We start from the raw sequence: 13454 nt of genomic DNA, 5'->3' as shown, positions 1-13454 counted from the left end.
CACCAGCTTCCGATTCGGCACTAATGGGGAAAGTTAAGAGGAAATTAACGTCACGTGCAGTGCGTCTGTTTGTACACTGATTGTCTGTTTTTGTGACACTTCTTGATGTAAAAACATTTTAGACATTTTAGGTCAGACATTAACTTTGCCTGACACCCGCTATCGTATTTATGAAAGGTTTATTTTATTTGCTAAAGGGGAGATTTAACCGTTTTTGTTTGATACCTACAGACCTCATTAGACCAGGTCCAGATCAAAAACCACTGTACCCAGACTTCTCAAATCTGGACTAGATTAATCTACAGGCCCTGAAGATTCATTCAGACACAGTTTCTGATCTGTGAAACCTTTATTCTATTTGTGAAAATGCAATAAAGGCAGATTTCACCGTTTTTTCATCATATAGACCACATTAGAAGTGGTCCAGGTCAAAAACCACTGTACCTAGACTTCTCAAATCTGGATTAGATTATCCTACAGAGGCTAAACATTCATTATAACACAGTTTCTGATCTGTGAAACCTTTATTCTATTTGTGAAAATGCAATAAAGGCACATTTCACTGTTTTCTCAGCATATAGACCACATTAGACCAGGTCCTGATCAAAAACCACTATGCCTAGACTTGTCAAATCTGGATTAGATTATCCTACAGAGGCTAAAGCTTCATTCAGACACAGTTTCTGATTTGTGAAACCTTTATTGTCCATTTTTTTTTAACATCTTTATTTTTTCAGATTAAGCTACATCTCTCCATCTCGTTTCAGATGGACATGAAGATCTCTTCTTTCTCACTACAGAACAGTAAAAAAGTAATGTTTATCTCTTGAGAAACGTTAAACACATCTTCATTGACTGGTCAATTGCTAAATAGTCGGTAAAAGTCATGATTTGCATTCTATGAATACAAAAACCAATAAATATATATTTTTTAAAAAGTCATGATTTGCAATTACCTTTCCTCCACCTGGCCATCAGTACTGCTGACTCATCTTCTCACAACAGGACAAGCTGCATTCTTGCACTTTTGCATGATTTCTGTTGTCATGAGATACTCAAGACGACATGCAACCATGTCTTCCTCTGTCCCATAAGCATCCCATGAAGTCCCTTTAAATCATCCAGTGGTGTTTAGCCACAATAATTTCCCCTGGGACCACTCCTCCTTTTCAAAATTTTGTGGACTTGTAGTCGGGTGGAAATCCAATTATTGGAACAAGTATTAAGGTCAGTTTTAATCCCAGGTCTCCTCTTAATAGCCATATGAAGCATATACAGGAGGTTGTCCACTGTACATGTATTTGTCATCGACACTGTTTGCTGCTCTATCCACCCTTCTCCTCCCTAATATGGACGGCATCCCTGTATTTTTTGTGGTGGCGGGTGTACTGCTGCACCTTTGATGTGACTCTTAGTCTTTGGATGTTTTTGGCTGGCAGATGTTGCAGATTCCACAAGACGCTTTTTCAGTGGAGGAGGGGAGATGAAGCACTTGGACTTTCTTTTTCGAGTAGGTCACTTCTTCCATTTCTCCTCTTGTGATAGGGGAAAAGAGTCTGTTATCGTTAATCGGGTTTGTCCTGATACACTGTGAACTGTTGCCCGGTGTAATAAAAATAATAATAGCTAATAATAATAACACTGAGAACCGTTGCCCAGTGTAAAAAAAGAAACAAAACAAAACAAAAAAACACCCCTTTTCCACTAATAAAGACACTTGTATTTAGTAACCTAAATTTAAACCCCGTGTAGGTAGTGTGAAAACAAATACCATGCGTAACAGGGATGAAATCAGAAGTAGCTGTGTGTAAAGGACGCATTGCAGAGCGTCTCTCTTTTTCTGACAAGAGATGAGAGATGCCGAATGTATACTCACTATCTGACTGTTTGTGGTTAGAATTTCACTGAGTTTTGTGAAATTATCCCCACAGATCAGACACTGTGTTATAATGAATGTTTAGCCTCTGTAGGATAATCTAGGCCAGATCTGAGAAGTCTAGGTACAGTGGTTTTTGCCCTAGACCAGGTCTAATGTGGTTTATATGATGAGAAAACAGTGAAATCTGCCTTTATTGCATTTTCACAAATAGAATAAAGGTATCACAGATCAGAAACTGTGTCTGAATGAATCTTCAGGGCCTGTAGATTAATCAGTGCACTGCATGTTACGTTGATTTCCTCTCAACTTTCCCCTTAAGTGCCGAATCAGAAGCTGGTCAATCGGAGGCTAACTTCAGCTTCGTACAAAAACAGAATGCATCCTGACAGCTGGAATTCTACTGTCAGATACTGTTCAAAATGAAAGGAGGCTCGGACATCTTTGAAATTCATACTCCTGACTTTGTTCCCCACAACAGATAGGTCCTGTGATTTTTAGGCTGATATCATTCAATTTGACCATTTAAAACAGGGGAAACGCATCCTGACAACTTGGAATATTACAGTCAGATACTGTTCCCCCTCTGTTGATTATGAAAGGAGGCTCACACATCTTTCAAATTTGTTCTCCTGACTTCTTTCCCCGTTTTTACCTGCTATAATGGAGCTGGATTTAAGACAAATATGATAAAATAGCAATTCATACTTGGCCTATAAATGAATGAGCACACTTTCTACCAAAATCCATAATGTTCAAAATTGAAAGTCTGTCACAAATATAACATTTTTTATTGATAGTAATAACAGTAGTTGGTTGTGTTAATAGAGACATAAAAAGAAAAAACATATGTGCTGTTGTCCCAGTTAAAAATATAACAGACAGTCATGAAATTTGGATTTCATTTCTACAACAGCTTCAGATAAAACTCGCTAAAAAAGAGTCAGTATTGAACCTTAGCTCTCTCCACAGTGCCTCTGTGGAAAGAGCACAACTGCTCGGGGGCGAGCTTTTTGTGAACGTGCGCTTCCTTCGCCCTTCTGGCCATTTCGATGGGGGGCGGGACCAGGAGAAACAAATCACAACGAGGAAACAGAGCTCGATAATATCTGTAAAAAGTGTGGTTGACAGTGATACAGGAAGTGTGGAGGACATGTCCCCCGCTAACCCTGCGTCCGCTACACCCATGGGCACAGAAACAGACTGTTCTCAGGGAGAGCTCTGCAGAGCTCATTTGAGCAACTTTTAGACAGCTGAAATTCAGGACCACAGATGGGTTTGGGGCAATGCATATCGAATACAGAGTTGTTAGACCTCTGACAGCCGTGTGAAATTGATGAAAAACAGTATACTATGGGACCTTTAGATGCAGGCAGTGCCTCAGGCTCAGGGCTCCTCAGCTCATTCCTGCCTGTTCCACATCCAGCAGTCTTCTCCTTGTTTTGACTCACAACACAAGAAAACAACTATACATACTAAACACACTACACTAAACACTATATAACATGCTAACTATACACTCCAAACACGCTATATGTCACAAATCTCTCAACTCTCAAAACTCGCCATCTCTGTCGCTGTCTGTATCACCGCCGGCGTCCCTCACACAACTTCCCCTGTTCCTCAGCAACCAAACTCACTGCTTGTGGACACTTTCGTGACAAAAGCCAGTTTTTCTTTTTTTGTGCCTGCTGATTTTCTAGTGAGTCACAGAGGCCATTACAATGGCAGGATAACTCGAGCAGTAGTGCACTTTGCAGTAATGCTGGCAGATTTCTCTCCCGGTGGGTGCTGATCGTGTGACTGGCAGAGCTGAATCCAGAGAGTCTCCCCGAACAACCAGTCTCTGTGTGCAACTTCACGAGCGAATCTCCCTCTGTTTTAGCTCGCTCATCAGTTTGTCAGGTCAAGGTTGGCGCCGTTGTCTTGTCGCTGTTCTGCAGGACACGTGTCAGTCCGCTCAGGAAGAAGCTGCAGCGCTGTAGCTGGTTTCGCTCTGGGAGACAGGGGACATGAAATCATTAGTGTTGAGACAAACAGACTTATTTGCGGCAAATGTCCGCTCCTCATAAACCCCCGTCGTCTCAGCTCATTTCATCCTTGCGGTGTCTCGTCTTGTCACCGATCATTTGGCATCCCGTTGCTCTCAATCACCTCATCTGACATCATGTCTGGTCTGATTGGAGGTTGGCTCCATATTTTTGGGGTTCTGAGCAAAGAGGGGCTGCATGGAGGGAGTATCGGTTGGAGTGCTCTTTTACATAGGGTTAGGGTTAAGGTGCTGGACTTTGGCTCATTTGTCATTTTGTGGTGATGTGTGTGTGTGTGTGTGTGTGTGTGTGTGTGTGTGTTCTTAATATTGAATCATTTCTTTTGCCCTTTCTGTGTGTCAGTGCAGCGTCATTACTTGTCAGTGCTGAGACAATCAGCTCTGAATCAGCTGCCTCCCGCCGCCATCTGCCAATGACATCATAACTTCCATGGCTGAAGTGAAAAAAAACATCAGACAAATGTGAGGATATTGTCATGGACTGAAAACTAACAGGGTGTAGTAACTGCTCTGATGTGCTCTTGGTGTGCAAGGCGTGTACAACACATCGTCTTCTTGTCTTCTCTTTAAAAGCCCTGAAGTCTTCTCATGTGTCATCTCTCAGACTTATCGTAACAGGAATCCTGGCTGCAATCTCCAACTGTTTACTTATAAACCCTAAAATAGATTTTGACTGTTAACATCGATGTTTACTGTTAACATAGATAGGTTTAGGGCCTGCTGAAAACAAGTGAATAGTATGATAATGTTTTATCATACAAACGTGAAACAAGCGGTTCTACAGCGTGAAACTCTGTTAGACGAGTAAATCGATGCATCTCACATGTCTGTATGGTCGACAGGAAACATCAGCCAGCAGCCAGTTAGCTTAGCTTTGTGTAAAGGCTGGAATCAGGGCAGGGCTGCTTCTGTCACCTTCATCCAGAGCCAGGGTTTTATGCTAAATTAAGCGTCCCAAAAATGCCCAACTCTTCTTTTAAGGCCCTCTTTCAGTGAGGCGGCCGTGTGATTGTCTAACAGCATCTGAAACATCTTTTCCGACTGGTGTGGCAGCATATGACACTTTGAAGCTTCTCCAAAAGCAAACATCTCCCCCGACTTCATGCCCTGTTTGACCAGGTGTGAACATGAACAATACCATAGGGTTTAAACTTACGGGTTTTTAGGTCGACTGAGCATGTGGAATTGTTGTTGGAGCTAATTGGTGAGAAATATCACTCTGATTGGCTGAGCAGTTGGTGCACAAGAAGAGAAAAGGAATAAAAAGAAAGGAAGAAGACAAAGGGAAATGTCATTGAGGCTGTCACTGTAATATCTATGATTAGTTATCATAGTGCTGGGCACCGTAAATAAAAAAAGAGTTAGCGATAATGTGACACATAAAGGTCAGTTGAGTCTTTGAGGGTTGAAACTGGCTCCCTGGTGGTCTAGTGGTTAGGATTCGGCGCTCTCACCGCCGCGGCCCGGGTTCGATTCCCGGTCAGGGAATGTTGTTTTGGGCCCTTTGCTGTGTGTCAGCCCCTCTCTCTTACCTTGTTTCCTGTCATATCTGAAGCTGTCCTATCAACAAAGCCATAAAAGGCTGAAAAATGATAATAAAAAAGAGAAAGTAAGCTTAGAAAACCAGTTTGTTTGTAGGCAGCCACTTTTGCCTTTTTTTGCAAATGTTGCTTATATATATATTATTATATTATATATACTCCTAATAAACTATCTCATAATAGCTGAAACAGTAACTGAACATTATAACCTTCATGCAGTTTGTAGTCCTAAAACACAGAAATCTGTTGGCATTTTCCCACACGTGGTTCCCTCTTCTCAAAGTCTACGAGGTTTTTTTTAATTGGTTTTCGGTTAAATACCTGAAATAAAGTCTGCAAGTATATCTTGCCGAACACAAACGTGTCAGAATGATAAACTGTTGTTATTTAGAGAGGTTTTTGATGAGGGAAACTTCAGATCTTGAACATGCATAAGGACGCACTGTATATAAAACACTGAGTCAAAGGGAACAAATAAAGAAAAGCATCATATGTCTCCTTTAAACTGAGATCAGATGACGCAAAATACCACCGCACAGGATTCACATCATTCATATACTCATCAAACCATTCAGTGACCTCTCGTGCACCGTATGGGAACATCTGCATACGAGGAATGAGATACGATATTGTAAGCCAGTGTGTTGCCAGGTGTGAAAATGTCAACGTTGACTCGCCTACTGATGGTATCAAATGTCTTCACCTCTGCGATGATGTCATCAGGTTACTTCAGGTTAGGCTTGGACTCAACAGATTTTATTTGCGGAAAGGCTGGATGACAAACTAAAAGCGGAAGATGTTTATCAGTCAGAAATGGTTGAATGCTGCGTTCATGTCGTATCGGATGTATCGTAATTATGACAATCCAACTTGTAGAAAGCCGTGATTTATCTGAGACTACCTGAGAAACAAGAACATTTCTATGTTCCTTGAAAGCCTTTCTGTTCTGAGGGCAGCGTGGCTGCTAATAAAGTGTGACTATGGTTTTGTATCCAGACATTAAAAAACGACTAATGCTTACTATCTGGTCACTGAGAAACATCTGCGGTGGGTTCAGTCCAGCTGTTGTAGCGCTGTGGTCCCGACAGGAGATCAGGCCCGTCTCACCGCCACCATGTATGAGCTTTACTCAGGCCACTTCACAACCCTGTGAGTGGAAACCAGACCACCACCACATGCTGTGAACGCAACCAAACATGTCTCTCTCAAAGATAAACCTGCTGAGTACTTTCAAAGACGACCTCAAGACCTGAGGACATCACAAAAGTGTCTTAGTTCTTCGTGCTCCAAGCAAAACCAGGCACTCCGTGCATCTTACCAGGTGGCACATTGTACTGCTAAGTTAAAGAAGCCCCACAACCATCGCAGAGGACTTTATCTTACCTGCAGCCTTGGACATGGTCAGAGAGGTGTTGGATCAGTCCATAGCAGACAAACTGAAAACTATACCTCTGTCAAATGTAAGGGTGTCATGATTCCTGAAGCTGCAGGTGTGGAAGTATTTTGGATTTCCAGTGAGTTATGATGACAACGTTCGAATTGTTGACAAAAAAGCCACAGTTTGCAAGCTCTGCAGAAACTAGATGGCAGGTTGTTTTGTTTAAGTTTCCAGTTGACTGAAGATATAAGTTATTGTTACATTGTGTTGTTAATAAATGTTTTAAATTTGCGTGGTACATTGCGAACAAAGGTCAGATATTATATTGCAAAAATGGCATAGCAACCTGTGCTTTAAAAAGATAAATGTAAAAATCGAGAATCAAATCTAATCATGACCTTAGAATCAAAAATGTAATCGAATCGAGGATTTGGAGAATCGTGACACCCCTAGTCAGATGACACTATAAGTAGGTGAACTGAAGACATGTTGGATGACATCAAACAACAGACTCCAGCTCGCATTAAGGCAACTGGTCATTTTGCTTTACAAATCCACGAATCTACAGACATAAAAACAGAGCACTTTTACCCATTTATGTGAGATGTGTGGGACAAAATGTACAAATGAAAAATAAGTAAAGTTTGAGCAGGCTTAACATCAGCATTCATCAGCAGCATCTCCTTGTTTGTGTGAGGAACCTGTTACCTTACATAAATGAATTAAAAAAAAAAAAAAAACAATGTTAGTGCACGCAGTAGCACCCACAAACAGGATAGCAGCATTTATTATTTACTTATGTCCAGTGTAAGTTCTCTGGCACCCAGCAGCATCTCTTTGTTATTACATTGTGATGTATTGTATGTATGCGTTAATGAGTGTGGTGGTGCTTATAGGGTGTCGGTCCAGAACGTGTGTGTACGAGGCTGGGAGGGAATCATCACAGTATACCCACTACAATAAACTGGACTGCACCACTGCTTGACAGTTACTGATGAGGACTCCTCTTTACACAGACCATCAAGGACAAGATCTGAGGTGACCTCTCAAAACGATACCAAGTATGTAGCATAATCCAAGTATGTAGCCTAATAATTTTCATTAGATATACTCAGAGACATGACTACTATACTATGTTTCTGTCTTGCAGGATGAGAGCATCAGGCAGTTGTTGGAGGAGGGCACAGCCTTAGACCCAAGATTCAAGATTAAGATGGCCAATGAAGTCTGGACCAGACTAGAAGACCAAGCTTTTGTTTATTTATTTATTTATTTATTTATTTATTTATTTATTTATTTATTTACTGATTTGCTTGAATCTTTTATTGGAGTGTGTATGCAGCCTACGTGTACGCCTTGAGCTGCTATATGTATTTTATGTGTATTTATCTCCTGTAAGGGCAGCTGCTATGTCTGGGTCCATGTTATAGTTTTGTCCCTGTTCTTGCCTTGTGTTTCACCTCTCGGTCCAGATCTCCCTCCCCTGCGTGAGGGGTTTCGTCCTCCTACTTGATTGTCTGTCTCGCCCCGATCACCTTCACCTGGTGTGTGTGTGTGTGTGTGTGTGTGTGTAGTCCTTGTGTTTCCACTGTCTGTTGCCAGTTCGTCTTCTTGTCCCCCCCCCAGCCTTTTGTTCCGAGTGTCTACAAGTGTTTTGATTACAGCCTGTGTTTCCATCGACCTCGCCTCTGCCTAATCCTTGTCTGATCTGTTTGCCCTGCTGACTGACTACCTGTGTACTGAACCTGTTTCCAGGAAAGACTGTTACCTTGCCTATTCTGTGTCTTTTTGTGCAGTTGAGTCCAAACCATTGTTGTGGTTGTCCTGGTCATGACAACTACTATGCACTACTCACTTTGAGTCCATGACAAATTTCCTCTAGGTCAGGGGTCTGCAACCCACAATATTAAAAGGGCCATTTGGGGCTGTTTCCCACCAGATAAAACCCACCTACAGCCACAAAACCTATTTAGAAAGATACGCGGCATATAAAGTTTAATTACACTTGTGCTATGTAAATAAGAACAATAATAATATAGTTAGTTTGATTTATGAAATTAAAGAACTAGAAATGGAAAAAGACTGACATTTTATTTCTGTTTGTAACAAGGCAAAACACCAAATTCTTTTGAACTCTATACAAAAAAAAAAAAAAAGCCACGTGTAATTACTTTCAAATAAAATACACAATGCAGGCCTGAGGTTTGAGTCCCTCAGTTCTGGGATGACAGACTTGTTTGCACTTCTGCAGAACATTTACAGATTTGTATCTGGCTCTGCTGTTCATGTCAAGTGGCTTACTGTTCAGAAAGAGCTGTATCCACAGGAGAAGCCTAGAGAACTACAGAGACTTACACATGTGAGGTGGGCATGCAGATACATGGCGTGTTCTAATCTAAAGGACAGGATTCCAACAGTTATGAGGCTTAAAGTTCACTCCATTGACTTGTATTAGTTCACAGAGCTGCCACTTTCAATATGGCGGCGACGTCGACGTACAGTCCAGCACTCAATGAGGCGTCTATGTATATATGTCTATGGTCAGCAGCATCACTGACAGTAAGGGACTTGACAAACTGACCAAGAAGGCCTTGATGCCCACCGGTCTCAGTGCAGGTGGTGGGAGAAAGGGGGGCGACAGCTAAGCTATTATCCCTGGTAGAGAGCGGCCCCCACCCTGTGTGAAATGCTGTAAATACTCTTGTCAGTGTGCAATAGTCTCACTATTTTGGGAGTTTTTTGTTTCTTATTCATGTTGTTTATATTGTGTATACTGCTTTTCACTTTTATCTATATGTCTAATCTGTTTTAGTAGTTATTCATTAGTGCTGTTTTTAATTGATGCTCTGTTTTTGCTCTCCTTTGCTGCTGTAATGTTGCTAATTTCCCTGTTTTGTTTTGACAATGATCAGTTGTGATATCATGAGGCTAATTATCTTTATAAAACTATTTTGGTGTTCACCTAACTAATTACAGTTTCTCTGTCTCAGAGGTGACACTACATTCTTACACGTGGGTCCTTCATAGTTGTGAAGTATAAAGAGTATAGAGTCATACGTTCATGGCTCTACCATAAGTAAGCTATTTATATATTTATTTTGCTATTTTATTTTAAATGATTGAATGTGTTTTGATGATTGATTGATTTACATTTGTTGTAGTCAGGTAGTTAGAGCTTCCATAGTGTCTTCTTGATGCTCCCACCAGGGAACACCAAAGTCTAACAAGTGTAAGTCTAAAGACAATTAGTCACATTCTTCAGAGAATATGAATGATTATACAATAGCTTTTCTTTCCCTCATGGTTAGTGGTTGGGTGAAGCCATTTATTATCAAACAATTGTGTTTGCTCTTTTTAAATCATAATGACAACAGAAACTACCCAAATGACCCTCATCACATAACCTCGTTCTTAATATGGTGTGTTGCCCCTTTAACATCAGTGACAGCTTGAAGTCTTTTGTGGTAGTTGTGGAAGAGGCTCTTTATTTTCTCAGATGGTAAAGCTGCCCATTCTTCAACAAGCCTCCAGTTCCTGTAAAGTCTTGGGCTGTCTTGCATGAACTGGATGTTTGAGATCCCCAAAGTGTTTCAATGATACTGAGGTCAGGAGACAGAGATGGCCGCTCCAGAACCTTCACTTTTTTCTGCTGGAACCAATAACAGGTGGACTTGGTCTTGTGTTCTGGATCACTGTCATGTTGGAACGTCCAAGCATGAACGTCCAGGCTGATGAGTGCAAATCTTCCTCCATTTCTTTCTGATAACATGCTGCATTCATCTTGCCATCAGTTTTGACCAAGTTTTCTATCCTCATTTCCCACTTCTTAACTAGAGTTTGAACACGACTGATTGGCATTCTCAGTGAATTGTATATCTTTTTATATCCTTTTCCTGTTTTATGTAGTTCACCTACCTTCTCCCACAGATCCTTTAATAATTATTTTGCTTTCGCCATGGCTCGCAATCCAAGCAAACAGATCACAGGTGAGGATGGTTACCTTTAGTAGCCATTTAAACCTGTATGTGTCGACTTGTGTGTTATCAGGCCAAAACCTCCACTCACACTTTTGATGAGGGTCACTGGGGTAGTTTCTCTTGTCATTATCATTTACAAACATAATTGTTTGATAATAAATGGCTTCACCCAACCACTAACCATGAGGGAAAAAAGAGTTTTTGTTCTTTCATTCATATTCTCTGAAAAATGGCCCAAAAAAATATGCTGCCAGGGCTTGAAAGACTGTGCTTCAGGCTACAGTCCACTTCACCAATCAGAACATGACTGACTAATGATAGTATAAAATAAAATCATCAGCATCATGACATTTGATGTTTTTGTGCAATAAATAAGATCCGCAACTGCAACCAAATACAAGTTGTAATTTGAAAAGTGCACATCCTATGCATACTTGTAACTATAACAAGACCTGACAACTCCTTCAAACGACTGCACTGTTTGTAGGATGACTCTCTGAGCGTCTCCTTCTTATACGTCACCCCTCTCTCCTCTCTGTACTCAGAGGCACATCCGTTTGATGTTCCACTGACAGCCAATATCACACAGAGGGAAAGTGTGCAATAAGTCAGTTTTCTTTGAAGGAATTATGCAAACTTTTTAAATCATCACATCAGGTCAGTGAGATGTGGCACTCGGCACTCAGCAAGAAAAGGGGACCTGCTCCCCCTAGTGGTGGAGTGAGGCAGGTGCACACCTCACTGCGTGCTGCGCTGCAAAGTGCAGTTCAGTGAGCGCAGGATAAAGGTGTGTGGTGACGTTTACAGGGAATCACTAAATCATTGGCTGTAACAGTAATATAGCAGAGTCTGAGTTTGAGGAAAATGATTCTGGTGACTTAAGTTTTTGAAAGTTACAATTTCAGCACACTCAGCAAACATGATAAGATACAGCTATAGTAATCTAACACTTCATCATGGAACCGAAATTTAAATCCATTTAAACTACGAAGTACTTTTTGAGTACTTAGCATCACTTGTAACCATTTTGATCCCCTGACTTTTCCCCTCATGAGGTCCCATTTGTCAGGCTTGTTGACCACAATCATTGAAAATTAACAAATTCAGCAGATTTCTTCCGATTAATCATCAACGAGGCTCCCGCTGTGTGCTGCTGCACCCCAAGGTGTTCACCACCACCACCACATCTCTTCAATTTGTCAAAATGTCGTCCTTGTAAAGCTCCTTCTTCTACAAAGTGCTATAAGTTAATACCTCTCATTTAGAAAAACAGAGAGGAACCAAAAACAACACATTACTTTCTCTGATAATTATAAGCATCAACTAGTCCTTATATGTTCAGTATACAAGTAGGCATCAAACCACAGGATGTATTTGTATAATGTTTCTGAGCTGTTAATGAATGTAACGCTGTTACTGTGATGAGAAATGAAATATTGAATCTGTCTTTAATAACCAGATCCTGACATGTAAATGAGACATATGTCTACCATACTCTCAACTTGGTTAAACTAATTTAACTTTAAATAAGGACAACAGCATAATATAGGCAACAGAATCAGAAATATTTTATTGATCCCCGACGGGAAATTGCAGCGTTACAGCTGCTCCCATTCAAAGTCAAGAATATGCAGAAAAAATTATAATAATAAAAATTTGTCTGAGTGATTGGTATTATTAAATTATTAAAAATCACTGTATTTATAAAAATGACGTTGGTGCTTTTTATGCCCACAGATGTCACATTTAGCCTACATGTCAGGATCTGGTTATTATAACACAGATTCAATATTTAACTGTCACGTATCAACACAGTAACAACTTCACACACACTGGCAGCTGTAAACACTCATAAGAACATAATAAAATACATCCTGAGGTTTGGTGCCTACCTGTATACTAAACATATATAAGCAGCAGTTAACGTTTATAATCATCAGAGAACGTTACATACCTTGTTTTTGGTTCCTGTCTGTTTGTCAAAGATTGACTGGTACATGTGTGAAAGTGTAAATGAGAGGCATTGAGTCTCCTCAGCAGCCATAGTCTGATCGATATTCTGGCTTGAGTTTTTAGTCATTCATACAACACTGATCAAAACAGTCATTTTTGTTACCATCAGCTGAGCTTTTGTTTAGTTACAGGACAGACAGCTCGCGCAGCCTGGTCCGTTCCTGGACTCGAACTCACGAACCTCAGGATCGCAACACTTGTGCGCATGCGCACTGAGAACATTCGAAGTGACATCTACCTAAACCGCTCGGCCATCGCAGATAACGGCTTTGTGAGGTGATAAACAGGGGTGTGGTCTGGTGAGCTCATAGCGTCAGTTTGTCAATGCGCTGAGCATACATCCACCAACAGCAGGGAGACACAGTTTGTTCGTCTTTCTGTCTTTCTTTGTTCATTTGTTATTTTCAAGACAGAAGAGCATTTTCTTCATTTACAGAACCCCTCCAGCATGTGGCGCTCTAGGCTACCGCATGTATAATCATAAATGATAAAGATGGACATCGCACATGACAACAAACAGTACAACAAAACAGAAGACAATTTATTGCAAATGAGGATAAATAGATGAATAAATAAATAAATAAATAAACAAGTAGGTAGGTAAGTAAGTAAGTAAGTA

At 40.7% G+C, this 13454-nt stretch overlaps 1 non-coding gene across 1 annotated transcript; it reads left to right on the top strand.

Annotated features, from left to right (window-relative positions):
- The first annotated feature begins 5342 nt into the window (after positions 1-5342).
- Positions 5343-5414, top strand: trnae-cuc. The gene has a single exon. It is a non-coding gene; the product is annotated as a tRNA-Glu (tRNA).
- Positions 5415-13454: the final 8040 nt, after the last annotated feature.

The sequence above is a fragment of the Acanthopagrus latus genome, chromosome 6 (genome assembly GCF_904848185.1).
Source record: "Acanthopagrus latus isolate v.2019 chromosome 6, fAcaLat1.1, whole genome shotgun sequence".
In the NCBI taxonomy this organism is placed as follows: Eukaryota; Metazoa; Chordata; class Actinopteri; order Spariformes; family Sparidae; genus Acanthopagrus; species Acanthopagrus latus.
This window is presented reverse-complemented; position numbering and strand designations above follow the sequence as displayed.